At 42.9% G+C, this 25899-nt stretch overlaps 1 protein-coding gene and 1 long non-coding RNA gene across 2 annotated transcripts in view; one reads left to right on the forward strand and one right to left on the reverse strand.

The window, feature by feature from the left end:
* Window positions 1-25899, forward strand: part of grin2aa (glutamate receptor, ionotropic, N-methyl D-aspartate 2A, a) — a 292852-nt gene that overhangs the window by 29450 nt on the left and 237503 nt on the right. The gene's annotated exons all lie outside the window — the stretch shown is intronic.
* On the reverse strand, window positions 23118-24160 carry LOC306936148. Its single transcript, XR_013791470.1, has 4 exons — window positions 23913-24160; window positions 23618-23727; window positions 23410-23491; window positions 23118-23240 (listed from the first exon to the last, which is right to left on the reverse strand). It is a non-coding gene; the product is annotated as an uncharacterized lncRNA (long non-coding RNA).

The raw sequence follows: 25899 nt of genomic DNA on the forward strand, positions 1-25899 counted from the left end.
TTCGTCGACTAACCTTTTTCCACTGACAAACTAAATGGAAACTAAATAAAAACTAAGCTATGCTGACTAAAACTAAGACAATTTCGTCAACAAATAAAAACTAGACTAAATGTTAGGAAGGGACTAGTGGACAAGAGATCCACTATAAGTAATTTTCCAATTAGTTGCATGCTGAAAATAGCCGATCTACAAGCTCACAACACGTCACGCTGCGACGCGTTGTGGGCTTGTAGATGATCTATTTTCAGCAAGTGTAAAAACAGTCATATACGACGGCATCAAGGCCCAGAATACATTTTGTTCGACTAAGATTTAGTCGACTAAAATCTTGTGATGTTTAGTCGACTAAAACTAGACTAACACTAAAACATTCCGGGTGACTAAAATGTGACTAAAACTAAATGAAAACTATTCAAGAGACTATGACTAAAACCAACTAAAACACTGTAGTGTAGGGCGTTAATTTATATGGAAAAAACGCATGAAGATAAGAGGTTATACTGCCCGACAGCAACGATATTCGTTAAGGCCCCGAAAGTATCGCTAATGCTATTCGGCTATCCTTGGGCCCTTTGGCCCTTTTGTAATATGAAAGATTCTGTTAGAAACCTGGGTGTCTTCTTTGATAGCTGCATGAACTTCGAGTTTCATGTAAAGAAGTCTCACCCAGTCTTGTTTTTACCACCTACGTAATATCTCTAAAATAAAACCACTCCTCTCCACTCAAGACCTAGACAAAACTACTCATGCTTTTGGCTCTTCCCGACTCGACTACTGTAATGGACTCTATACTTCCCTCACCGCGTCATCTATTCACCAATTACAGTTAATACAGAACACAGCCGCCAGGATTCTTACTAACACTAACCGCAGATCACATATCACACCGGTACTCGCTGCACTTCATTGCTTCGTTACCCATCAAATCCAGAATCAACTTCAACATTATTTTAACCACATATAAGGCATTATATGTGGTGTGTATATATATGGTATGTGGTATATTACATGGGCTGGCCCCTCTCTACATCTCAGACCATCTGCTTCCAAAACCGCTAAAACGGTTCACAGTCAGCAACACCGAAGCAAATACGTCCGTACTCTGTAACACACAGCCAGACGAGCCAGCCTGCCAGTAAGCAGCCCTGTTTAAACACTCACTTTCCGGCGGGCGCCCTGAAGGGCCCTTCACAATAAAGCGTCTCTCTTTACCTCCCAATGAACTATATTTTATACTGGTTACTATTGACAGGAAATGTAGTCTTAGTCGTGGTAACTTAACAGTGTGTGTTTGTGGGAGAGAGAGAGAGAGAGAGAGAGAGAGAGAGAGAGAGAGAGAGAGAGAGGAGAGAGAGAGAGAGAGAGTTTACAGTATACTACGGTAGGAGGGCCGCCGGGCCCCCTCCCCCCGCGGGCCCCGATGCAACTGCATCTGCTTCTACTATGTCCGTCCATGATGTCATAGATCCTTATTCTGCCGGGCCCCCTCCCCCCGCGGGCCCCGATGCAACTGCATCTGCTTCTACTATGTCCGTCCATGATGTCATAGATCCTTATTCTGTTGCATGTAAAACATTGTAAATCATAATCTCTGATCACAGTTGTTCCTTTGTGACATGGTAAGAGTTGACCACATGAACCAAAATGCATCCCTTTTCTGGAGTAGCATTCAGTGAACATTGTGTCATCTTCGCTAGCGAAAGACGAAGAAGATGATGCAACATTGTAGCATGCCTATACTTATATACGCACATCTGCAATGGGTGCTGCTGTGGGTCAAAAGGCTAATGTTTTCACTGTGGATTCCAGACGTTATCGCAAATAAAGTTCCCTTTACCATATACTGTATAGTGTGCAGGCTTTAGCTTCCTAAATATCCAACATCAGTGTTCATTTATCCATTTTGTTAAAGTTTTAGGATTAGCTGTGATTTATTTTATGGCACACCAAGAATAGTATAGTGTCTTTATTCTGGTGAACATAGTTATAGAATAGTATAGTGTCTTTATTCTGGTGAACATAGTTCAGAATAGTATAGTGTCTTTATTCTGGTGAACATAGTTATAGAATAGTATAGTGTCTTTATTCTGGTGAACATAGTTATAGAATAGTATAGTGTCTTTATTCTGGTGAACATAGTTATAGAATAGTATAGTGTCTTTATTCTGGTGAACATAGTTCAGAATAGTATAGTGTCTTTATTCTGGTGAACATAGTTCAGAATAGTATAGTGTCTTTATTCTGGTGAACATAGTTCAGAATAGTATAGTGTCTTTATTCTGGTGAACATAGTTCAGAATAGTATAGTGTCTTTATTCTGGTGAACATAGTTCAGAATAGTATAGTGTCTTTATTCTGGTGAACATAGTTCAGAATAGTATAGTGTCTTTATTCTGGTGAACATAGTTATAGAATAGTATAGTGTCTTTATTCTGGTGAACATAGTTATAGAATAGTATAGTGTCTTTATTCTGGTGAACATAGTTCAGAATAGTATAGTGTCTTTATTCTGGTGAACATAGTTATAGTGTAGTTATAGTTATAGAATAGTATAGTGTCTTTATTCTGGTGAACATAGTTATAGTGTAGTTATAGTTATAGAATAGTATAGTGTCTTTATTCTGGTGAACATAGTTATAGTGTAGTTATAGTTATAGAATAGTATAGTGTCTTTATTCTGGTGAACATAGTTCCGAATAGTATAGTGTCTTTATTCTGGTGAACATAGTTATAGTGTAGTTATAGTTATAGAATAGTATAGTGTCTTTATTCTGGTGAACATAGTTATAGTGTAGTTATAGTTATAGAATAGTATAGTGTCTTTATTCTGGTGAACATAGTTATAGTGTAGTTATAGTTATAGAATAGTATAGTGTCTTTATTCTGGTGAACATAGTTCCGAATAGTATAGTGTCTTTATTCTGGTGAACATAGTTATAGTGTAGTTATAGTTATAGAATAGTATAGTGTCTTTATTCTGGTGAACATAGTTATAGTGTAGTTATAGTTATAGAATAGTATAGTGTCTTTATTCTGGTGAACATAGTTATAGTGTAGTTATAGTTATAGAATAGTATAGTGTCTTTATTCTGGTGAACATAGTTCCGAATAGTATAGTGTCTTTATTCTGGTGAACATAGTTATAGAATAGTATAGTGTCTTTATTCTGGTGAACATAGTTATAGAATAGTATAGTGTCTTTATTCTGGTGAACATAGTTCCGAATAGTATAGTGTCTTTATTCTGGTGAACATAGTTATAGAATAGTATAGTGTCTTTATTCTGGTGAACATAGTTATAGAATAGTATAGTGTCTTTATTCTGGTGAACATAGTTCAGAATAGTATAGTGTCTTTATTCTGGTGAACATAGTTCAGAATAGTATAGTGTCTTTATTCTGGTGAACATAGTTATAGAATAGTATAGTGTCTTTATTCTGGTGAACATAGTTCAGAATAGTATAGTGTCTTTATTCTGGTGAACATAGTTATAGAATAGTATAGTGTCTTTATTCTGGTGAACATAGTTATAGTGTAGTTATAGTTATAGAATAGTATAGTGTCTTTATTCTGGTGAACATAGTTATAGTGTAGTTATAGTTATAGAATAGTATAGTGTCTTTATTCTGGTAAACATAGTTCCAACCGAGATGTCCAGCCTTCCCTTTTCCACAGCAACATTATTAGCCACGTCCTCCTGGGGGATCCCGAGGCGTTCCCAGGCCAGTGTGGAGATGTAATCGCCCCATCTGGTCCTTGGTCTGCCACGGGGTCTCTCCCCCAGTGGGACGTGCATCCAAGACCTCCCCAGGGAGACGCTTGGGAGGCTTCCATATACTAGATGCCCGAACCACCTAAGCTATGGCTCCTTTCCAAGTCAACGAGCAGTCTCTCACGTATGACTGAACCTCTCACCCTATATCTCTCTAAGGGAGAGAGGCTGGTCAAATGGGAAAACTCATTTCGGGCCGCTTCGGTGAAAATAGGTGAACATTTGGTCAAAATGGCAAATATACAAGCTGACCTTGCCTTGAACAACTCATTTTGGGGTGAAGAGATTTGGTGTAATTGGACAAAAAGTATTACAGACCCCTGGGGGGGGTCTGTAATAACCACTTATTATATAAGTGGTTAAGTCATGGCTATATGGAGGTCTTGTTTCTACAGAGAGTGAAGGGGTAGGAGAGCAACTAAAAGACAGGAAATGGGAAGAAGGGATTGACAGAAGCGTGATGAGGACATGAGGAGGGATTAACCCATTTTGGGCGGGAACCCCTTTTGGTGTTTTAAGCATTGAAAAATAGCAGATCTACAAGCTCGTAGCGCGGCACTCGGTGCCGCGCTACGAGCTTGTAGGTCTACTATTTTTTGAAAAATCGTGAAAATGTGGCGCAAATCTTCGAATATATATTCTTTCACAGTGAACGTTTTTAACTCAAAGCTTTGCTTCTGAGAATATTTTCAGATGGGGGTCGGCGGCCAAATACATATATTTTTGGGAGTCCTTGACATGAAAATGTATGAGAACGACTTGACATAGAAACATGGATTTTTCAAGAAAACTGTCATGATTTAGAAGACATTTTAAAAATTTCGACGCCAGATCTAAATGGGTTAAGACAGGCAGAGGGATGCGGGGGTTTGGGGGAGGGAGGGGGGGGGGGTAGAACCGCACTGTAGGTGAGTGTGCTGCTGCACGGAGTGTACTCGCAGCTCCCAAAGGCTTAGAGAGAGAGAGAGAGAGAGAAAGGGGGGGGGGGGGGGGGCTAGCAACAAACTGGCATGTGTGTTGAAAGCGTATGTCGCTAAGTCTCTCTCTTGCCCACAGAAGCACCACACCAGATTTGTCATGTCTTCCAGCCTGTCTTCCAGCTAGGGGGTGTACACTACAGTACACACAGTGAAATCCGCACTGTCGGTTTAACATGGGGTGTGAGGGTCCATTTTGGTTACATTCTTACACTATCACTTGCGATTCCACTGTGTATGGACTGTCCTGTCTCTGTGTCTCTGTGTATGGACTGTCCTGTCTCTCTATTCCACTGTGTATGGACTGTCCTGTCTCTCTATTCCTCTGTGTATGGACTGTCCTGTCTCTCTATTCCTCTGTGTATGGACTGTCCTGTCTCTCTATTCCACTGTGTATGGACTGTCCTGTCTCTCTATTCCACTGTGTATGGACTGTCCTGTCTCTCTATTCCACTGTGTATGGACTGTCCTGTCTCTCTATTCCACTGTGTATGGACTGTCCTGTCTCTCTATTCCACTGTGTATGGACTGTCCTGTCTCTCTATTCCACTGTGTATGGACTGTCCTGTCTCTATTCCACTGTGTATGGACTGTCCTGTCTCTGTGTATGGACTGTCCTGTCTCTATTCCACTGTGTATGGACTGTCCTGTCTCTATTCCACTGTGTATGGACTGTCCTGTCTCTATTCCACTGTGTATGGACTGTCCTGTCTCTATTCCACTGTGTATGGACTGTCCTGTCTCTATTCCACTGTGTATGGACTGTCCTGTCTCTCTAGTGCAATGTGTATGGACTGTCCTGTCTCTGTGTATGGACTGGCCTGTCTCTCTGTGTCTCTGTGTATGGACTGGCCTGTCTCTCTGTGTCTCTGTGTATGGACTGGCCTGTCTCTCTGTGTCTCTGTGTATGGACTGGCCTGTCTCTCTGTGTCTCTGTGTATGGACTGGCCTGTCTCTCTAGTGCAATGGTTCCCAACCATTTCAATTTCAAGGAACCCCAGTTTGACATGCATTATGTCTATGGACCCCCATTTAATGGCATTTCTATCTCTGGGACCCCCAATTTATATTTATCAATGTTAATTAAACTCTGAGAGTGTACAAATGGAACCAAATGTACCCGTTACAGACCCATAATGGTCCATTTGGTTCCAAACTATCATTTAGCTCAAGGACCCCACTTTGAGAACCACTGCTCTAGTGGACTGGAAGGAGTGATGGATGGATGGATGGATGGTTGGTGCTATAGAGGTGTGACGATACAGTGTAGCTGATGGATGGTTGGTGCTATAGGGGTGTAACCATACAGTGTAGCTGATGGATGGATGGTGCTATAGGGGTGTGACGATACAGTGTAGCTGATGGATGGATGGTGCTATAGGGGTGTGACGATACAGTGTATAGCTGGTGGATGGTTGGTGATATAGGGGTGTGACGATACAGTGTATAGCTGATGGATGGTTGGTGCTATAGGGGTGTGACGATACAGTGTATAGCTGGTGGATGGTTGGTGATATAGGGGTGTGACGATACAGTGTAGCTGATGGATGGATGGTGCTATAGGGGTGTGACGATACAGTGTAGCTGATGGATGGTTGGTGCTATAGGGGTGTGACGATACAGTGTAGCTGGTGGATGGTTGGTGCTATAGGGGTGTAACTACAGTGTAGCTGATGGATGGTTGGTGCTATAGGGGTGTGACGATACAGTGTATAGCTGGTGGATGGTTGGTGATATAGGGGTGTGACGATACAGTGTAGCTGATGGATGGATGGTGCTATAGGGGTGTGACGATACAGTGTAGCTGATGGATGGTTGGTGCTATAGGGGTGTGACGATACAGTGTAGCTGGTGGATGGTTGGTGCTATAGGGGTGTAACTACAGTGTAGCTGATGGATGGATGGTGCTATAGGGGTGTGACGATACAGTGTAGCTGATGGATGGATGGTGCTATAGGGGTGTGACGATACAGTGTATAGCTGGTGGATGGTTGGTGATATAGGGGTGTGACGATACAGTGTATATCTGGTGGATGGATGGTGCTATAGGGGTGTGACGATACAGTGTATAGCTGCATCAATGCAGCTATTTTTATTTCCATTTTTATTTCCACAAGTATATCGATCAATATGTAAACAACAGCATGTCGCACCGTTTGACTTTGTATCGTATCGTTGTGCAATGTAAATAATCGATATCGAATCATTTTGCAATGTGAATACTACTATCAATACTGACCTACTTGTGCGTTGTATTTAGCAATTTTAAGATACAAAAATATTCCATATCGCTACATTTGGTTCATCGATAAATGTGTGTGTTGTCTGTGTTCATGTCAAGGTGCGGGTTTATCCATAATGTGTTAAAATACAATGTCTATTTGCTAGCTAGAGAATCACTGTGTTTACTTATAATAATTCAGGTTACCTGCACTATCCACATGTTTCACACACATATCATTTCGTTGTCACTGTATCGATTTTAAGTCATTGAATCGTATCATATTATCGCCATGCATGAACCAATATCGTCCATGTATGGTATTATCGTCCATGTATGCCATACATGGACGATAATACCATACATGGACGATATTGGTTCATGCATGGCGATAATATGATACGATTCAATGACTTAAAATCGATACATGGACGATAATACCATACATTGTATGGTATTATCGTCCATGGGTGGGTGGGTGGATGGATGGATGAATGGGATGGATGGAGGGATGGAGGGATGGACGGACGGACGGACGGACGGAGGGAGGGAGGGAGGGAGGGAGGGATGGATGGAGGGATGGAGGGAGGGAGGGAGGGAGGGAGGGAGGGATGGATGGATGGACGGACGGACGGGTGGATGGACGGATGGATGGACAGATGGATGGATGGATGGATGGATGGATGGATGGATGAGGCTTGATAAAGGCAAGAGAAAGGCACAACACACACACACACACACACACACACACACACACACGCGGTCAGACCAGCATGGTAAAACATACGGCATAGCATGCAGAGTGTAGTGTAGCCTCCCCGACTCTGTGAATAAATCATAGCCACTGAGTGTATACAGCAGGTTAATTCAACTTTAATGCAGTTTCAGGACGCTGCAGCGCCCAAAGAGTACGGTTGTGTCCGTAAATGCAATCATATTAATCGTCTTGTAAGGATAATGCGGCTGAATTATTGATACGTGTGTAACCTAGTTGTGCCGACCATGAAGACTGCATGATCTCCAGTGGTGACGTACTGTATATGGTGAGGGAATTTGCGGAAACTGCTGTGGCTCTCTCTCTCTCTCTCTGTGCGTGCGTGCGTGCGTGCGTGCGTGCGTGCGTGCGTGCGTGCGGAGCATGGGCAGCATGGGCATGTGTTGCTCGTTTTGAGAATACGGGTCATGCGTGCGTGTGTTTTCATGCTTGTATGTGTTTTTTCTGTGCACTGAACTTTCCTAATGCCTGATCCCTGTGTGTGCGTGCGTGCGTGCGTGCGTGCGTGCGTGCGTGTATGTGTGCGCAGCATCCCTGTAAGCATGAAAGTCGTCATCAGTGGGGCTGCAACTATATTCATTTTTTTGATTATTCAAATACTTTCTCTATTTATTCTGCGCATAAACAAATCAAGCCGTTTATAATGACCGGCTAAATCGATTACCGGTATAGTCTGATCAATCACTTTGTCGTATAAATGGCGTTGCACAAAAATAGGTAACATAGTTGTTCTTTAGCTACTGCTGATATATGCAGGTATGATTGATTTAAATTGATTGTTTTTTTTATATGTTGCAGCCCTTTTTGGGCGGGAACCCGTTTTGGTGTTAGCATTATGTTATGCTTTAGCTATTGAAAAATAGCAGATCTACAAGCTCGTAGGTCTGCTATTTTTGTAAAATCGAAGAACGACTGACATAGAAACATAGCTTTTTCAGAAAACTGTCTTTCAAACAGACATTTTTAGAATCTGATCTCAGGTCAGAATGGGTTAATACAATATAACTCATGCTATGTGGGCGGTTGCATTGCTCAATGGTACAAAATGGTTTGACTGGTTGCCCTGTGTTTTTATTGTTCAGTGTTTTAAGGTTTTTAACCATGTTTTATGATCATGTTTTTATTATATTGGAGCTTCCCGGCGTAAGATTTTCACATGCATCTAAGTGACAAATAAAGTGAATCTGAATCTAAAAGAATTCCAGCACCAAAGGTGGAAGAGGAAAGTTACATAATGCAGCTCTAAACCTAATTATGAACATTGTAGCCTTACATTAATATGTTAATAATTATTGTGATATTGGTTGCAAAGCTGCAGTCAGTGTTTTTACTATTTGGAGGAGGTAAGATTCATGTACTTATTGGCCAGTTTGTGACAAAAAAAAAAGAGAATTCCAGATTTTAGCCTTTTATCGTTATCGTGCGTGCGTGCGTGCGCGCGTGTGTGAACAGTAGCCAGTGGTATGGACGTTCCTGCCAAACATTATTTACTGTTGTGATGCCAAGAAATGGTAGCCTTTGTGTGACGACAAACCTCTCCAATCCGATTTGGCCGGGAAAGCTGTCTCTCGCTCGCTGCCTCGCTCACCCCTCCTCCCATTCACTCCTGCTGTCTCTCTTCCTCTGTCAAGTTCTCTCTCCCCTTTTGTTCCCTCATTATTGCTCTCTCTCTCTCTCTCTCTCTCTCTCTCTCTCTCTCTCTCTCTCTCTCTCTCTCTCTCTCTCTCTCTCTTCATCGCTCTCCCCCCCTTAAATTCCCTGCAGAGTTGAGACAAAGGAACCAAAAACAAAACCCAGTCTTTTGTTATGCTGATTTCTACAGGACACGTTGGAAATCAAAGACAATCGTGTCAAACAATGCTCTTTCAATCAATAACGTGATATAATTATGTCAAATGTGTACAGATTGTTTTACCCCCCCCCCCCCCCCCTGCCATTCCAATTGTTGTGCATGCACCACTATTTTTAAAGTGTGGTTTGTTTTCTGAATCACCTTCAGGGGATCGTGTGTCCTGAAAGGTCATAAGAACACCTATATCTGCCAAATTGCTTCAAATGTAAGAAAAAGCATTCTGCAATATTAAAGCCCTTTCTAGCCTTTCCATCGGCTTTAGCAGAGTTTGTAAACGTGGCTGCTTGACAATTTGGTCGGTTTGCAGACGCGATAGGATTATTGAAAATCTAAATGTCAGTCAAAACAATTGGCTATTGTTTCACAAACTCTGACCTTAAACCCAGCCGATCAGCCTATATATCATTCAGGCTTGGAAAACAAAATGTAATTCCGGACACCAGAGAAGACGGTAGCTTTGCTGCACAGGTCTTAACGGCTCTCCCATGAAACACTTTGAATTCGCGGAGCGAGAAATTGATTCAGGGCCTGCTAAAATAGATGAAGCATGGCAGATTAGTCTTAAAGGGATAGTTCAGATTTTTTGAACTTAAGTTGTATGAAATACTTGCCATTAATATAGTGGTTGCAACTGTATTAATTGGTTTTGGTCAATATTAAGTAGTTCCGGTCATTTTGTGGGGGGCACTGGGGCCACGCAGTAAAAGTAAATGAATCCACAAAACGAACGTAATTTGTATTGTTGACCTATTTCTAAAATATTAGCGCGACTTTCGTTCAACTCTGACCCCTCTATCACATGGAACTATTTTTTGGGCGTAGTGATATGGACACAAAAAACATAGTTCTGTGTGATAGAGGGGTAAAAAAAGAACGGAAGTTGCACTAATATTTTTGAAATGGGTCAACAATACAAATGACGTTAGTTTTGTGGATTCATTTACTTTTACTGCGTGGCCCCCAGTGCCCCCCACAAAATGACCGGAACTACTTGATATTTCACCAAAACCAGAGCAGAACTCCCACCACAGGACTCGGGCAATCAATGAATACAGTTGCAACCACTATATTAATGGCAAGTATTTCATACAGCTTAAGTTAAAAAAATCTGAACTATCCCTTTAAGTGCGAGAGTAGAGAAGGCACCGGTTGTGTAGCTGATCCTATAGCAGCAACAGTGAGCCGCCATGCAGCGAACGATCAATGGCCATTTTGACTTGCTTGACGCAAGTGATTTGGCTCCTATAGAAAGGATAGGCCATTGATAAATGCTCTCCATCAATGGCCTATCTATGGCTTTTCCCTTACGCTGACAGAGTCCCTGCATCCAAGCTTTGTCTTAATCACACTGTTATTTACAGTATCGGGCCTGCGGGGATGCATTGGGGTGAGACACCCCCCCCCCCCCCCCCCCCCACGAGTAGCTCTGACCGGATGCAATTTAGGAGCCTCATGCCCAAGGGTACTCTTATATGGGAGATCTTGAGGGAGTTGAGAGTTTTTCCTCTTATACGGCCAATCCCCCCCCCCACGCCACGCCACCCCACCCCACCCCACCCCATCCCGCTCGTATACTATACGGTTTGAAAGGCTACTTTAACCTTGAGGCGAGCTAGTGCTGCAGCCCCAGTCCATGCAGCTAGTGCTGCAGCCCCAGTCCATGCAGCTAGTGCTGCAGCCCCAGTCCATGCAGCTAGTGCTGCAGCCCCAGTCCATGCAGCTAGTGCTGCAGCCCCAGTCCATGCAGCTAGTGCTGCAGCCCCAGTCCATGCAGCTAGTGCTGCAGCCCCAGTCCATGCAGCTAGTGCTGCAGCCCCAGGCCATGCAGCTAGTGCTGCAGCCCCAGTCCATGCAGCTAGTGCTGCAGCCCCAGTCCATGCAGCTAGTGCTGCAGCCCCAGTCCATGCAGCTAGTGCTGCAGCCCCAGTCCATGCAGCTCGTGCTGCAGCCCCAGTCCAATGCAGCTAGTGCTGCAGCCCCAGTCCAATGCAGCTAGTGCTGCAGCCCCAGTCCATGCTAATGAAGAAAAGGCAGTGTTTAAGGGCCTCAGACGGCCCCAACGTTTCCCCCCCCATGACCACTGTCTACTGAGCCCAGCTGGATTCCAGCTGAGTGCTGACATCTTGGTTGTCTCGGCATCCCTCGTGGGATTTCAGGGCTATACGTTGAATATATAAATAGAGCTATATGAGAGAGAGAGATGAGAGAGAGAGAGAATTCATTTGTTAATGTCATTATTTATCAAAGTACCAAGTGAGTCAAAGTTAACCCATTTTGACCTGAGATCAGATTCTAAAAATGTCTTCCACATACTGACAGTTTTCTGAAAAAGCTATGTTTCTATGTCGGTCGTTCTTCGATTTTTCAAAAATAGCAGACCTACAAGCTCGTAGTGCGCCACTCGGTGGCGCGCTATGAGCTTGTAGATCTGCTATTTTTCAATAGCTAAAGCATAACATCATGCTGGCACCAAAAGGGGTTAAATTCCGTCGTTGCACATGCACACACGCTGCACACATGCACACACGCTGCACACATGCACACACGCTGCGCGCACACTCCAGGGGCTCTGAGCGGCAAGTGGGTTTCAGTGTGTTTTAGAAAGCCGCGGTGACACAATGAACCCAAAATGCATTATTCATGGCACATCGGAGAAGCCTTCCACTACAGTCTCAATTTCATTACAGAGTCCTCAGCTCTGACAAACAGAAACCCATCTAAGTGGCTCGACTCAAAGTCCAACAAGACAATCCAGACTGTGTAATACGGGCGCTGCTGGGAATTGCGTTTGGCATGAGTGTTACTTGATGAAGCAAATACTTTTGAGTAGCGGGGCAACGGTTCTGTTTGAATGTGTGAGGTGAGCCTGTGTGTCTGCATATATTTAACTTAACGATGAAGGGCAATCTCTGGTTCTTATCTGATTCTAACTCCGCCGCCAACGTTGGCGGAGTTAAGTTGCTGTATATGCCTGTGGAATTCTAGAACAGTGGTTCCCAAACGGTTTGAGATCTAAACCCAAAAGTGAAATGCTCCCCGGCGGGGACCCTGCAGCACACTAATGAAAGTAGCTGCTCTACAAGCTCACAAGGGGTCACAATGTGACACCTTGTGAGCTTGTAGATCCATTGTGGTGGTCCTTGACATGAAAAAGAACCATTGGCCCCCCTATAAAGCAGAGCTCTGTTAGCCTGGCCCAGCCTGTGTGATGAACCATTGGCCCCCTATAAAGCAGAGCTCTGTTAGCCTGTGTGATTTCTGGTCTAGGAGGGGCAGGTGGGAGGGGCGGGTGGGAGGGGCGGCACGAAAAAAAGCAGTAGATCTGGATACATATTGGTTCACCGATCTGAGAACCAAATGGGTCCATTTGGACCCATTTGAGTTAAATCAACCCATTTTGACCTGAGATCAGATTCTAAAAATGTCTTCTACATCCTGACAGTTTTCTGAAAAAGCTATGTTTCTATGTCTGGTTCTTCGATTTTTCAAAAATAGCAGACCTACAAGCTCGTAGCGCGCCACTCGGTGGCGCGCTATGAGCTTGTAGATCTGCTATTTTTCAATAGCTAAAGCATAACATAATGCTAACACCAAAAGGGGTTTCCGCCCAAAATGGGTTAACATTGATCAGAGTCTCAGAGATAGAAATGCCATTATATGGGGGTCCGTAGCCTAATGCATATCACACTGGGGGTCCTTGGAATAAAACGGGTTGAGAATCACTGCTAGAGCCGTAAAGCTCTTCTCTTATGGGGGTCCCTGGAATTATCTCTTCAAATGGGGGTCAATGTGGGGGTCCTTGACATGAACACGTTGGGGAACCACCCCTGTAGACCCTTAGAAGCAGAGCCCCTCCTTCACACACATAAAGGAACACTAGACTGGGTCTAGAAACAGACCCCCTCCTTCACACACATAAAGGAACACTAGACTGGGTCTAGAAGCAGACCCCCTCCTTCACACACATAAAGGAACACTAGACTGGGTCTAGAAGCAGACCCCCTCCTTCACACACATAAAGGAACACTAGACTGGGTCTAGAAGCAGACCCCCTCCTTCACACACATAAAGGAACACTAGACTGGGTCTAGAAGCAGACCCCCTCCTTCACACACATAAAGGAACACTAGACTGGGTCTAGAAGCAGACCCCCTCCTTCACACACATAAAGGAACACTAGACTGGGTCTAGAAGCAGACCCCCTCCTTCACACACATAAAGGAACACTAGACTGGGTCTAGAAGCAGACCCCCTCCTTCACACACATAAAGGAACACTAGACTGGGTCTAGAAGCAGACCCCCTCCTTCACACACATAAAGGAACACTAGACTGGGTCTAGAAGCAGACCACCTCCTTCACACACATAAAGGAACACTAGACTGGGTCTAGAAGCAGAGCCCCTCCTTCACACACATAAAGGAACACTAGATTGGGTCTTCTAGAAGCAGAGCCCCTCCTTCACACACATAAAGGAACACTAGACTGGGTCTAGAAGCAGACCCCCTCCTTTGCACACATAAAGGAACACTAGACTGGGTCTTCTAGAAGCAGACCCCCTCCTTCACACACATAAAGGAACACTAGACTGGGTCTTCTAGAAGCAGACCCCCTCCTTCACACACATAAAGGAACACTAGACTGGGTCTAGAAGCAGACCCCCTCCTTTGCACACATAAAGGAACACTAGACTGGGTCTAGAAGCAGACCCCCTCCTTTGCACACATAAAGGAACACTAGACTGGGTCTTGGCACAGGAGTCATGCAGCACCCACGGTGTTACGTTAGACACATTATGGGAACATATGTTTCACGGCACTCTGCCTCGCTCACGCTCCGCTGTACAGCACACCTGCTCATGGAGTCTCTCACGCCAGTGTGTGTACGTGCGTGTGTGTGTGTGTGTGTGTGTGTGTGTGTGTGTGTGTACAACATGGTGCATGTACAAAATAGGCCTTTAGCTATACTGGACACAGCACTGCTTCACTGCTTGCTAGGTCACCCGCGGGCACGCACGCACGCACGAACGCACGCACACGCGTCATGGACATAGAAGAAATTCCATATGCACAGATGTACGCATGCACGCACAACGCACGCGCACATGCACACAGTGTTCGATGCCATCTTAGTGCCTGTGTGCCAGATTGAGTGAGCCTCCAACTTCTCAGTGTGATGGTGATGGTGATGATGATTTGTAGGGGTGTGTCGTGTGTGTGTGTGTGTGTGTCTGTCAGTGCATGTGTGCGGATGTGTGTGCTGATGATGTCACCGTGCTCTTCTGCTCCGGTTGGCGCGGTAACCCGCTGTCGCCTCCAATCTTCCTCAGCTCTACTCTGTCATGTCTCTGACCCTCTCTCTCTCTTATACGCCCTCACGCCCGCACGCACGCCCTCACGCCCGCACGCCCGCACGCACGCACGCACGCCCGCCCGCCCGCCCGCCCGCACGCACGCACGCACGCACGCACGCACGCACGCACGCACGCACGCACGCATGCGCACAGTGTGTGTTGTCACCCCCCCTCCCCACCGCCACACTACAAAAAAGATTGAGTTGTCCGTTATTGTTGTCCGACACTTACGCCAACCCTATTTCCGTAGATTTACAAGAATTTGTCGTTTTAATTTTAGACACGTATGTATTATAATGGAAAAAGTCCCGTAGTAACACATAACGGAACATTTCATTCACAATTTCACACCATATTTTACTGATTTTTCTTTTTTTTAAATTTCATATCTACGTTTATAGCTAGGCTAACGGTACCTACTGGTGCCATCTACGCGTATGTTCGTAGACAACCGTTCGTAGTACTCCATATATGAAAGCGGCGACCGTCAGTTTACCTTTTAGCATCGCTCCGGTTAGTATGGAGAGCCTCCGTCCTCACCAGCTATGGTATCTTTAAATCCAGCTCCATTGAGCCTCCATGATAGCATTTTTTAAAGCGCTGTATCTCAAAAGTTTCGAGCGCCGTCCATGGTGAGGCGCCGCGCACCCGACGATCGTAAGTCATTTGAGAGTGTGTACCGCATCGCTGAGCACATGTAACTGGTTGTAATGATAGCTAAGGGGGCCTGGGCCATGGCTCAGTGGTCCAGGCACCTTGGCTGGTAATCCAGTCTGGCAGTGTGCCGCGGGTTCGACTCCCGATCCCGACGGCCTTTACTGCATGTCTTCCCCCCCCATCTCTCTCCCCATTTCCTGTCAGCCTACTGTCTGTCCCTCCATAAAAAATATAAAATAAAGGCGAAAGCCACAAAAAAACATTAAAAAAAAAGCTAATGCGACTGATACTGTGCTCATAACAAAAGCCCCCACCCTCCTGAATTACCCGGAAAGGAAACGAGGACAGTAGAGTTAGAGTGGACGGGTGTGGCGTTCCTTAGGTGTGCGTACTGCGTATGCTGCCACCTGGCGGCACAGAACAAGTTAAAACAGCCTCTTGAGCAATGAGAAGCGAACAAAAATGGCCACACTCCCTGATCTCTGTCCACCCCTGAAAAGCCCATTTGGTTCTCACAAAGGTAGCAGCGCACACACACACACACACACACACACACACACACACACACACACACATGTCTCGTCTCTGATGAGCACAGGGATGCTTGTCAACCCCCCCCCCCCCCCCCCCGCTCTCTGTCCAAGGCCTGTGGTGTATCTGATAAAGCCCAGGAGAGGCAGCTCCATGGCGTTAACGGTCTATTTATAGTGCCTCGCTGGTCTTACACACATTAGTCTGCCTTCCTCAGCCTTTATGTAATTTACCTCACACTTTACCTCTGGGATGTGTGTGAACATGTGTGTGTGTGCGTGCTGGCGAACGCTAGTCTACACACTGTGTTTGGTTTCTCAACAGTAATCATGTAGAAGTGCACAATTTCTTGTCAAGCTAATTAATTTGCTTTCCACTTTGTCCGTTTTGTGCTGCGCTTCTATACATCGTTGCTGTTGGTGTACAACCCATTTTGGGCGGGAACCCCTTTTGGTGTTTTAACTAAGCATTATGTTATACTTTAGCTATTGGAAAATAGCAGATTGTGCTAACACAAACATTAAATGCCATTGACAATGAATGGAGAATTTACACTGGGTGAAAAACCCAAGAATCCCTAGAAATCGTTGCCCGAATATTACCAGATATGATTCAAATACGGTGATATCCGTATGGATACTCTCCGGATTCTTGACATATACTCCCGTAATGGATTTCATGTTCGGAGAATATCAAAACTCCAGAATGGGACCAATTTTATTCTTCTAGAATATGGAGTTAATTTTATCCAGGATACATGTCATATCCAATGTCAAGATATGACTTCTATGAATATCCTAAGTCCTAACCCCAGTTGTATCTTTTGTCAGAATATGACCTGTTGTCATATCCTAAGTCCTAAAACCAGTTGTATCTGTTGTCAGAATATGACCTGTCGTCATATCCTAAATCCAAACACCAGTTGTATCTTTTGTCAGAATATGACCTTTCGTCATATCCTAAATCCAAACACCAGTTGTATCTTTTGTCAGAATATGACCTGTCGTCATATCCTAAGTCCTAAAACCAGTTGTATCTTTTGTCAGAATATGACCTGTCGTCATATCCTAAGTCCTAAAACCAGTTGTATCTTTTGTCAGAATATGACCCGTCGTCATATCCTAAATCCAAACACCAGTTGTATCTTTTGTCAGAATATGACCTGTCGTCATATCCTAAGTCCTAAAACCAGTTGTATCTTTTGTCAGAATATGACCTGTCGTCATATCCTAAATCCTAAAACCAGTTGTATCTTTTGTCAGAATATGACCTGTCGTCATATCCTAAATCCAAACACCAGTTGTATCTTTTGTCAGAATATGACCTGTCGTCATATCCTAAGTCCTAAAACCAGTTGTATCTTTTGTCAGAATATGACCTGTCGTCATATCCTAAGTCCTAAAACCAGTTGTAACTTTTGTCAGAATATGACCTGTCGTCATATCCTAAGTCCTAAAACCAGTTGTATCTTTTGTCAGAATATGACCTGTCGTCATATCCTAAATCCTAAAACCAGTTGTATCTTTTGTCAGAATATGACCTGTCGTCATATCCTAAATCCAAACACCAGTTGTATCTTTTGTCAGAATATGACCTGTCGTCATATCCTAAGTCCTAAAACCAGTTGTATCTTTTGTCAGAATATGACCTGTCGTCATATCCTAAGTCCTAAAACCAGTTATATCTTTTGTCAGAATATGACCTGTCGTCATATCCTAAATCCTAAAACCAGTTGTATCTTTTGTCAGAATATGACCTGTCGTCATATCCTAAATCCAAACACCAGTTGTATCTTTTGTCAGAATATGACCTGTCGTCATATCCTAAGTCCTAAAACCAGTTGTATCTTTTGTCAGAATATGACCTGTCGTCATATCCTAAGTCCTAAAACCAGTTGTAACTTTTGTCAGAATATGACCTGTCGTCATATCCTAAGTCCTAAAACCAGTTGTATCTTTTGTCAGAATATGACCTGTCGTCATATCCTAAATCCTAAAACCAGTTGTATCTTTTGTCAGAATATGACCTGTCGTCATATCCTAAATCCAAACACCAGTTGTATCTTTTGTCAGAATATGACCTGTCGTCATATCCTAAGTCCTAAAACCAGTTGTATCTTTTGTCAGAATATGACCTGTCGTCATATCCTAAGTCCTAAAACCAGTTATATCTTTTGTCAGAATATGACCTGTCGTCATATCCTAAATCCTAAAACCAGTTGTATCTTTTGTCAGAATATGACCTGTCGTCATATCCTAAATCCAAACACCAGTTGTATCTTGTCAGAATATGACCTGTCGTCATATCCTAAGTCCTAAAACCAGTTGTATCTTTTGTCAGAATATGACCTGTCGTCATATCCTAAGTCCTAAAACCAGTTGTATCTTGTCAGAATATGACCCGTCGTCATATCCTAAATCCGAACACCAGTTGTATCTTGTCAGAATATGACCTGTATATTTCAGTGTACCCAAAACTTTATACTAGGCCCAGTTCTTTTTTCCCCCTCTACACCAAATGTTTCATCCAAAAAGGCGACCTACTTTGAATATAAACATCAAGCTAAAAACAATTTACAAAACAAAAATCACTTCAGTGCAAACAAACATTTATTTATCAACCTGAAAACAGGGGCCATGCCTCCAAAAGATACGGATGCAACGTGAAAGCATTGAATACAGTTGAATGAAGTGTACTCGGGGGCGGCAGAATCAAGGGTAGTGGGGACCAGGCAATGTGTATTCTGGCATAATTTTGAATCATTCGAGCATGGGGGTACTTTTTTACAAAAATGTATAGAGATTTCTTTTTTTATTATTTACTATAGTCCTACTAGACCCCACGATATTATATCTGGCCACAAAAGATCACAGGATCTACTGAATGTGAAGGTATAGCCTACTGGGAGGAAGCCACACTGTCATGTACGTGACACATTCAGTAGATCCTGTGATATTTTGTGGCCAGATGTAATTTCTTGGAGTCTAGTAAGACTATAGTAAATAATAAAAAAATAAATCGCTGAAAAAATGAAACAGCTAAAATTCCTAAAACAAAAAAAAAGCAGCAAATGAAAAAAGAAATTACATTAATCTTTTACTTTCTATAATAACCTAAAACATGAACCTAGGTTGAAAAAGTCACAGGAAGGAACAATACAATGAAGGTTTAAACATTTAAATACATTTTAAAACAAAAAAAGGCAGCTTGAAAGTATTGTAGCCAGGACATTCTCAGTTTGTCCAGGACATTCTCAGTTTGTCCAGGACATTCTCAGTTTGTCCAGGACATTCTCAGTTTGTCCAGGACATTCTCAGTTTGTCTGAACAGGACAAGAACAAGAACACATGATGGCGCACAGGATGGAGCACAGACGACGGGAGTCAGGGTGAGGAGCAGATGAGGGGAAACCACTCACACGCGTGAATTCCGTTTGTGTCCGAGCATAGGCACGGCTGAGGCATGGTAACCCCCCGCCTGCCTGTGATTGGTCTACAGACACTGCCCGTCTTAACTGTCCTCGGAGACGCGAGGTTAATTAATCCGTGGTGAGATTGAGAAATAAATAGGCTACAATTTTGTAGAAGAGGCAAACTAATATTGTTTATGCAGTTTGCTTTGATTGAATAACACGTATGTTGTAACCTACTATGATTTGATTTGGGTGTGTTCTAAATAAAGTGTTAGTGTTGATTATCATGTATTAATCTAATTATAGTAAACTAATACTATTACACTAAGATGGATAAAGATGAAGGGAAAATATATCTTTTTATAGTACAATAATATTTCAAGTTTACACAAATTACACAATAATCAACACAAACACACCCAAATCAAATCATATTATGGCGTGCATGTTCAATAAATTATTCCATCAAAGCAAACGGCATAAACAATATTAGTTTGCCTTTTCTACAAAAATAAAACGTACAAGTTAGCGTTCTCTTGTATCATACCATACTACTTGTATCATTTCCCACCACGGAGTAACCTCGCATCAGACTATCCAGCATATCCACCTCGGAGGACAGTCAAGACAGGCAGTCACAGGCAGGCGGGGCGTTACCATGCCTATGCTCGGACACAAACGGAATTCATGCCTCTCGCACTCACACTCCTCCAGTCCCTTCCTCTTCACCCTCCAGGGCCTCTTTTATGTACAGACGTTTGCCCTCTGGAGCAGGGGGGGATCTCAGGGTAAAGAATCCAGAATGAACCCTCATGCGGGTCTCCTTGGGCTCCACACCCCTCTGGAGCAGGGGGGGGATCTCAGGGTAAAGAGTCCAGAATGAACCCACATGCAGGTCTCCTTGGGCTCCACACCCCTCTGGAGCAGGGGGGGGGGGATCTCAGGGTAAAGAGTCCAGAATGAACCCTCATGCGGGTCTCCTTGGGCTCCACACCCCTCTGGAGCAGGGGGGATCTCAGGGTAAAGAGTCCAGAATGAACCCTCATGCGGGTCTCCTTGGGCTCCACACCCCGCCAACTGTTGTAGGCATATGAAATTAAATTGGAGAAAAAGGGGGTAAATTAAGTGGTTACTCAAAGAAAAGAAAAAGTACTCGTATCGGTACTCGGTATTGGCGAGTACTAACAATTAAGTACTTTTACTCAGTCTGAAAGAAATCGGGACAACGCTATTATGTCATTGGCAACTACACACATCTCCAAACATTCTACCCCTTTGTGTATGACCCCTCTGCTTCATGTCCTGCAGCAGATTTCTCTGTAATGACCACCTCACGGTTATATCCCTTGGCTTAAATAAACCAGTAAGACACCTAAGAGGCGGATGTGTGCACTCGTTGACGGTAGACTGCTGGCCAGTGCTGGGCGAGCACTGGCGCTTTGGCATGGAAGGGTCAGATCAACATGGAATGAATTCTTTCCATATAGCCTAATAGTCCGGCAGCCGACAGGCTTCTTTTGTTTAAAATTAACATCCTATGGCAGGCAAAAATGTCAAACTTTAATTTTGCTTTAAGTAGCATGCGACATGTCAAACTAGGGGGTTTATTATTCTGAATCCATTCCAAGCATTAGTTTTGCACAAAAAACACTCATTGGGCTAAAAGCAGCCATAGCCACAGCCACTAGCCCAATGTGCCCAAAATGTGCTGACCTCAAACTAATGCTTGGAATCGATTCAGAATCATGAAAACCCCATAGTTTGACATGTCACATGCTACTTAAAGCATAAAGATCATTTTTGACATTTCTGCCTGCCATAGGATGTTAATGGTAGGGTCACAAGAAACCCCTATAAAAAAAATGCCCAATAGTGACAGCCGGTCAGCAAGTGGATTCATGAATGTATGTATATAGACAATATTTTAGGCCAATAAAAAAAAAGACTATATACCAAATTTCCCACCCCATAACCGTGGCTGCCGGACTATAAGGAACCCATGTCTTGAGTGTACAGTGTTTGATGATGTCAGATCAACATATGGAATGTCAGAACAGGTCAGCTCCATATATGGAGATCTAAGGGTGGTAGCGGGGACATTCTCTTGTGTACAGGGTTTGATGAGGGCCGGGCCTTAATTCGGGCCTGTTGAGAACTCTAGTTGCCGGGCGCAGCTGCACTAATAACTTTGGGGCAGGCCCGTCTAGAGTTTAAATGGACAGGTATCAGTCAAAAGGGAGACATCAGGTTCTGACATTTCACATGTCAGTAAGAGCAGGTCAATAGCTCACCCGATCCCTCCGGCTAGTGAGAGCCTTCTTCCTCTTCACATCCTCCAATGTCCCGGCCAGCTCAATTCGTGTGGTTGTCTTGAGGCTTTCAAAAGCCCTGTTACAGGCTTCTAGTGAATGCCAAATGACAACACAAATACCACATTATGATCTCTAAATGTATTATATTAAGGCATCTCAAAAGGATGGTGATAGAAATTAGCAGACAAACTGTAAACTGTCAAACTAAATGGGGGTACTCTGACGAGCTAGCTATAGAGACAGGGAGACCCCTATTATTTAGCAAACACTACAGACATGATTACCATTTGAATAGAAAACCAACCTATTTAACAAAAAAATAACACCAATATTACATTTGTCAATATTTGGTCATTGTGCCATCTGTTATTTTTAACCGTATCAAATCAACACTAATCTACAATTTAGGCATTTAGCACACTTTATCAAGAGCGATTTACAGTAAGCAAGGTAAACATACATAGAATGCAGAGACAGTGAAGTGCCTCAGTAAACTAGGATCACATGGTAAGTTAGGTCACTCAATTGTTAAAATTGCTACTTCAAAAGGACTAAGTCGCCAAATGAATGTGATGTTAGACTTACTCCTGATCAAGCTGAGGTCCCAGTGTGGCTCTGAGTCCTTGATCGCCTCCACAATGGCCTTGGTCACTCTCACATTGTGATTCTTCCTGAAGCTGTGGATAATCACACTTTTAAGATATCATTCAGCATAACACGATAAAAATGTCCATTGACTATGCGTTGTTATTTCACAAACAGAGGCATTTCAGAGGGGGGCTCTGTTGAAGATAAAGATAAATAGGTAGATTAAGTACATACAGACAACTCTTGGGGAATCTTTTGGCTGGCAGGAAGAGGCGTTTGCAGGATGGATGCCTCCATCCTGTCCAGCCTCTCTGTCACCCCTGAAAAGCTCTCCTTGACGGTGCTGGACAACTCCTTGACGGCATCCACCCTTCTGGTGAGCTGTTACCGCTCTACAAATTGTGAGGGGAAAATAAATAAGTTAGGATTGAATTACTGTTATTATTACAAGTTTATGTTCTGTGTTTCATTTTCCAACAAAATCACAATAACCTTGGTCAATAGGTAGCAGTGCAGGACCACAGGTCATAGCTGGGTCTCTTCGGGGTGTAGTGTCTTAGGCGCATGCGTGTTCCCTCATAACCGAGAGGACATGTGAAAGAAAGCCACCAAAATAATGCACTGAATAACACGTGCGTGCGTGGCCAAAATTCTTACCATATTCAAGATCACGCCCCAGTCATGGTCCGAAAGAAACTGGATCATGGTAGACACCCTAGGATTCACACTAAGTCGTGATTTGTTTTGCTTTCCACTTTAGTGCCTTTCTCTGGGTTGATCAAGAACATGCATCTGCAGACACACAAGGACAATGAAGAAAATCTTTAGATTATAATACAGCTATGTAAAGAAAATAAACTAATGTAGATTATATTAAAGCAATTCAAAAATAATAAAAACTGGAGGGTGGTGTATGTGTGTGTTTGTGTCTATGAAATGCGTACTGAATGTTTAAGCTTACTTGTTTTAAAAGGCCATATTCGAAGATCATGTTACTCAAAGGTTCCTGGTCTTTGGTCGTCTTCTCCACCATCTGGGTTGACCTGATAAAATAGAATTCAAATTATTAATGTGTGTATATCTAAGTACTGTGTGTGTGTGTGTGTGTGTGTGTGTGTGTGTGTGTGTGTGTGTGTCCACGCACGCACGTGCGCAACTATGAATCTTACCATAATCAACAATCTCACTAATCATGGTGAGAGTGAATCAAGGTAGACCTAGGATTCACAACTATAGATAAGATGTGCTCTCCTTCTCTGGGTTGATGGAGAACAGACACCTGCGGAAATAGAATAAAAACAGTATTATATATAGATATATATATATATATATATATTATAAAACAAAGAAAAATATATTTTTAATTGAAGATGTTCATTTAAGGCAACTTCTAATGGAAAAGATTTAAATTAGGCAGTGCTACTTTCTTTTAGTGCAGGCTAAAGCAAACACAAAAATACACACCTCTCCAGAAACTCCAGGGTTGATGCCAGCGCTGATGGGTAGACGTTTTGCAGAAAACAGGACTCTGAATAAGAAACAAAATAATAAAACAAGCATCATTAAGATTTTAAAACTGCTCATCACCATCAACATAAAAGATTTGTGCCAATCCTATGCTTTCATGTTGCATCATTTGATGTCACAATATCATCAGCAACTGGTTGACACTCTGGAAACTTTCAAGCAATCACTAATAAACAAGGTGATAAAATATGAAATACTATTAGAAACTAACTAACTACTATAACATTTGCAATCGGAGGGGTAACCCAGTTAAAAATGGTAACCAAACATGTCAATGATCAGTCAGTCAGATCAGTATAAAGAATATGATGTCACTTCCTGAACTGCCACTCCCCTCACTGTGTCAGTCACTGAAGGCAGCATTCAGTGTTTGGTTGCAGCATGCTGTGTTGGCAGTGTTGCTGCTTTGTACTCCACCTAAACTTCACGTTATACTCAGCGGTGAGTAAAATTTATGAAATCCAGTGCAACTGTGCTCTATATAAAGGTTAATTTGATTATTTTACACTTCCCTATCGACCATCAGTGATGTAAATAGGTTTTGAAATGTCAATATGGTCTTCCAGAAGCACACAAGAAAGAACCCTATACAAAACCGCCACTAGACCTATTATCAGTATGTATCTAAAGTAACTCTAAATTACTGTACTGTCCTTGTATGTAACTCATCTGTACATTTAGAACTCATGGCATTGGCTTGGCAGCAACTGTCAAAGTGTGCAGTGACACAGAGATCCTTCCAACCGCTTTTCTCTGTGAATTCCTGAACTTTTTATCAAAAATATTTCATGCACGAAAACAAATTCTACATTATCTAAGCACATGTTAACACGCACCAGGCTATAGGACATCAGCTATATACAGTAGTACCTCAAAGACAGGCTAAAACAAAATGTGCTGGAGACAGTAAGTGACTATCGGATCTACAAGCTCACAATTCCATGCATTGAGCTTGTAGATGAGCTATCTTTTATTTGGCCCATGTTTGACCAGTTTATATGATGGTTTCTTGATTACTTTTGATGTAGTCTTTCCTTAAATTGTCACTACAGTATTACTGTCATCTGGGGACCCCCGAAAAAAAATCAGACCGACCGGTAGAGAACCACTGCACTAACAACTGTACATTCCTCTTTTTAATTGAAAGCAATAATGAAATTGCCAGAAATTATGCTCTCATAGTGCTCAGTTACATAATCATGTGCACAACTGCAGTGCTAATTAGTGCTAATATACAGCCACGGAGCGAAAAACCAAAGAATCCTTTGCCCGAATATGACCAGATATGATTCAAATGTGGTGATATCCTCCATATCATGGATACTCTCCGAATTCTTGAAATATACTCTTGTAATAGATTTCATGTTCGGAGAATATCAAACTCCAGCCATGGGACCAATTTTATTCTTGTTGCTGAACAAACACTATAGCAATGATTACTGTCACAATATAGAGCTACTTAAACTGTTACTGAACAAACACTGACTATACCAATGATTATCACAATATAGAGCTATTTGACACTTATTTCAACCAAAGAAAATCCTCTACACTACCTTTAATTAAGCAACATGTTTTAAGTCTTTTCAAACGTGGCTCTGCAGTCTGCAGCCAAATAGCCTACTTTTGGTTTGACATGAAAACATTGACAAAGGCAAACATTGACAAAGGCTGAAAACACTACAGTATGAAGTGCAAATGTAGCTGCAAACCAATAAATAAAAGCTTAGCATTACATTACCTGTAATCTCCATTCCATGCTACAGCTTCTGTGTGTGTCTGTCAGCTGCTGAATTTAGGCAGGCTCCGGCAGGCTCCTCTCTGTTCAAAGGACAGCGTGTACTCTTTCATGAGCCAATGGCTGCCTGCCACGTCACTGCCTAAACGTCACAGCCAATCAGATTTCGTCTTTTCAAAAAAGAGG

Source organism: Electrona antarctica (genome assembly GCF_951216825.1).
Source record: "Electrona antarctica genome assembly, chromosome: 14".
In the NCBI taxonomy this organism is placed as follows: domain Eukaryota; kingdom Metazoa; phylum Chordata; class Actinopteri; order Myctophiformes; family Myctophidae; genus Electrona; species Electrona antarctica.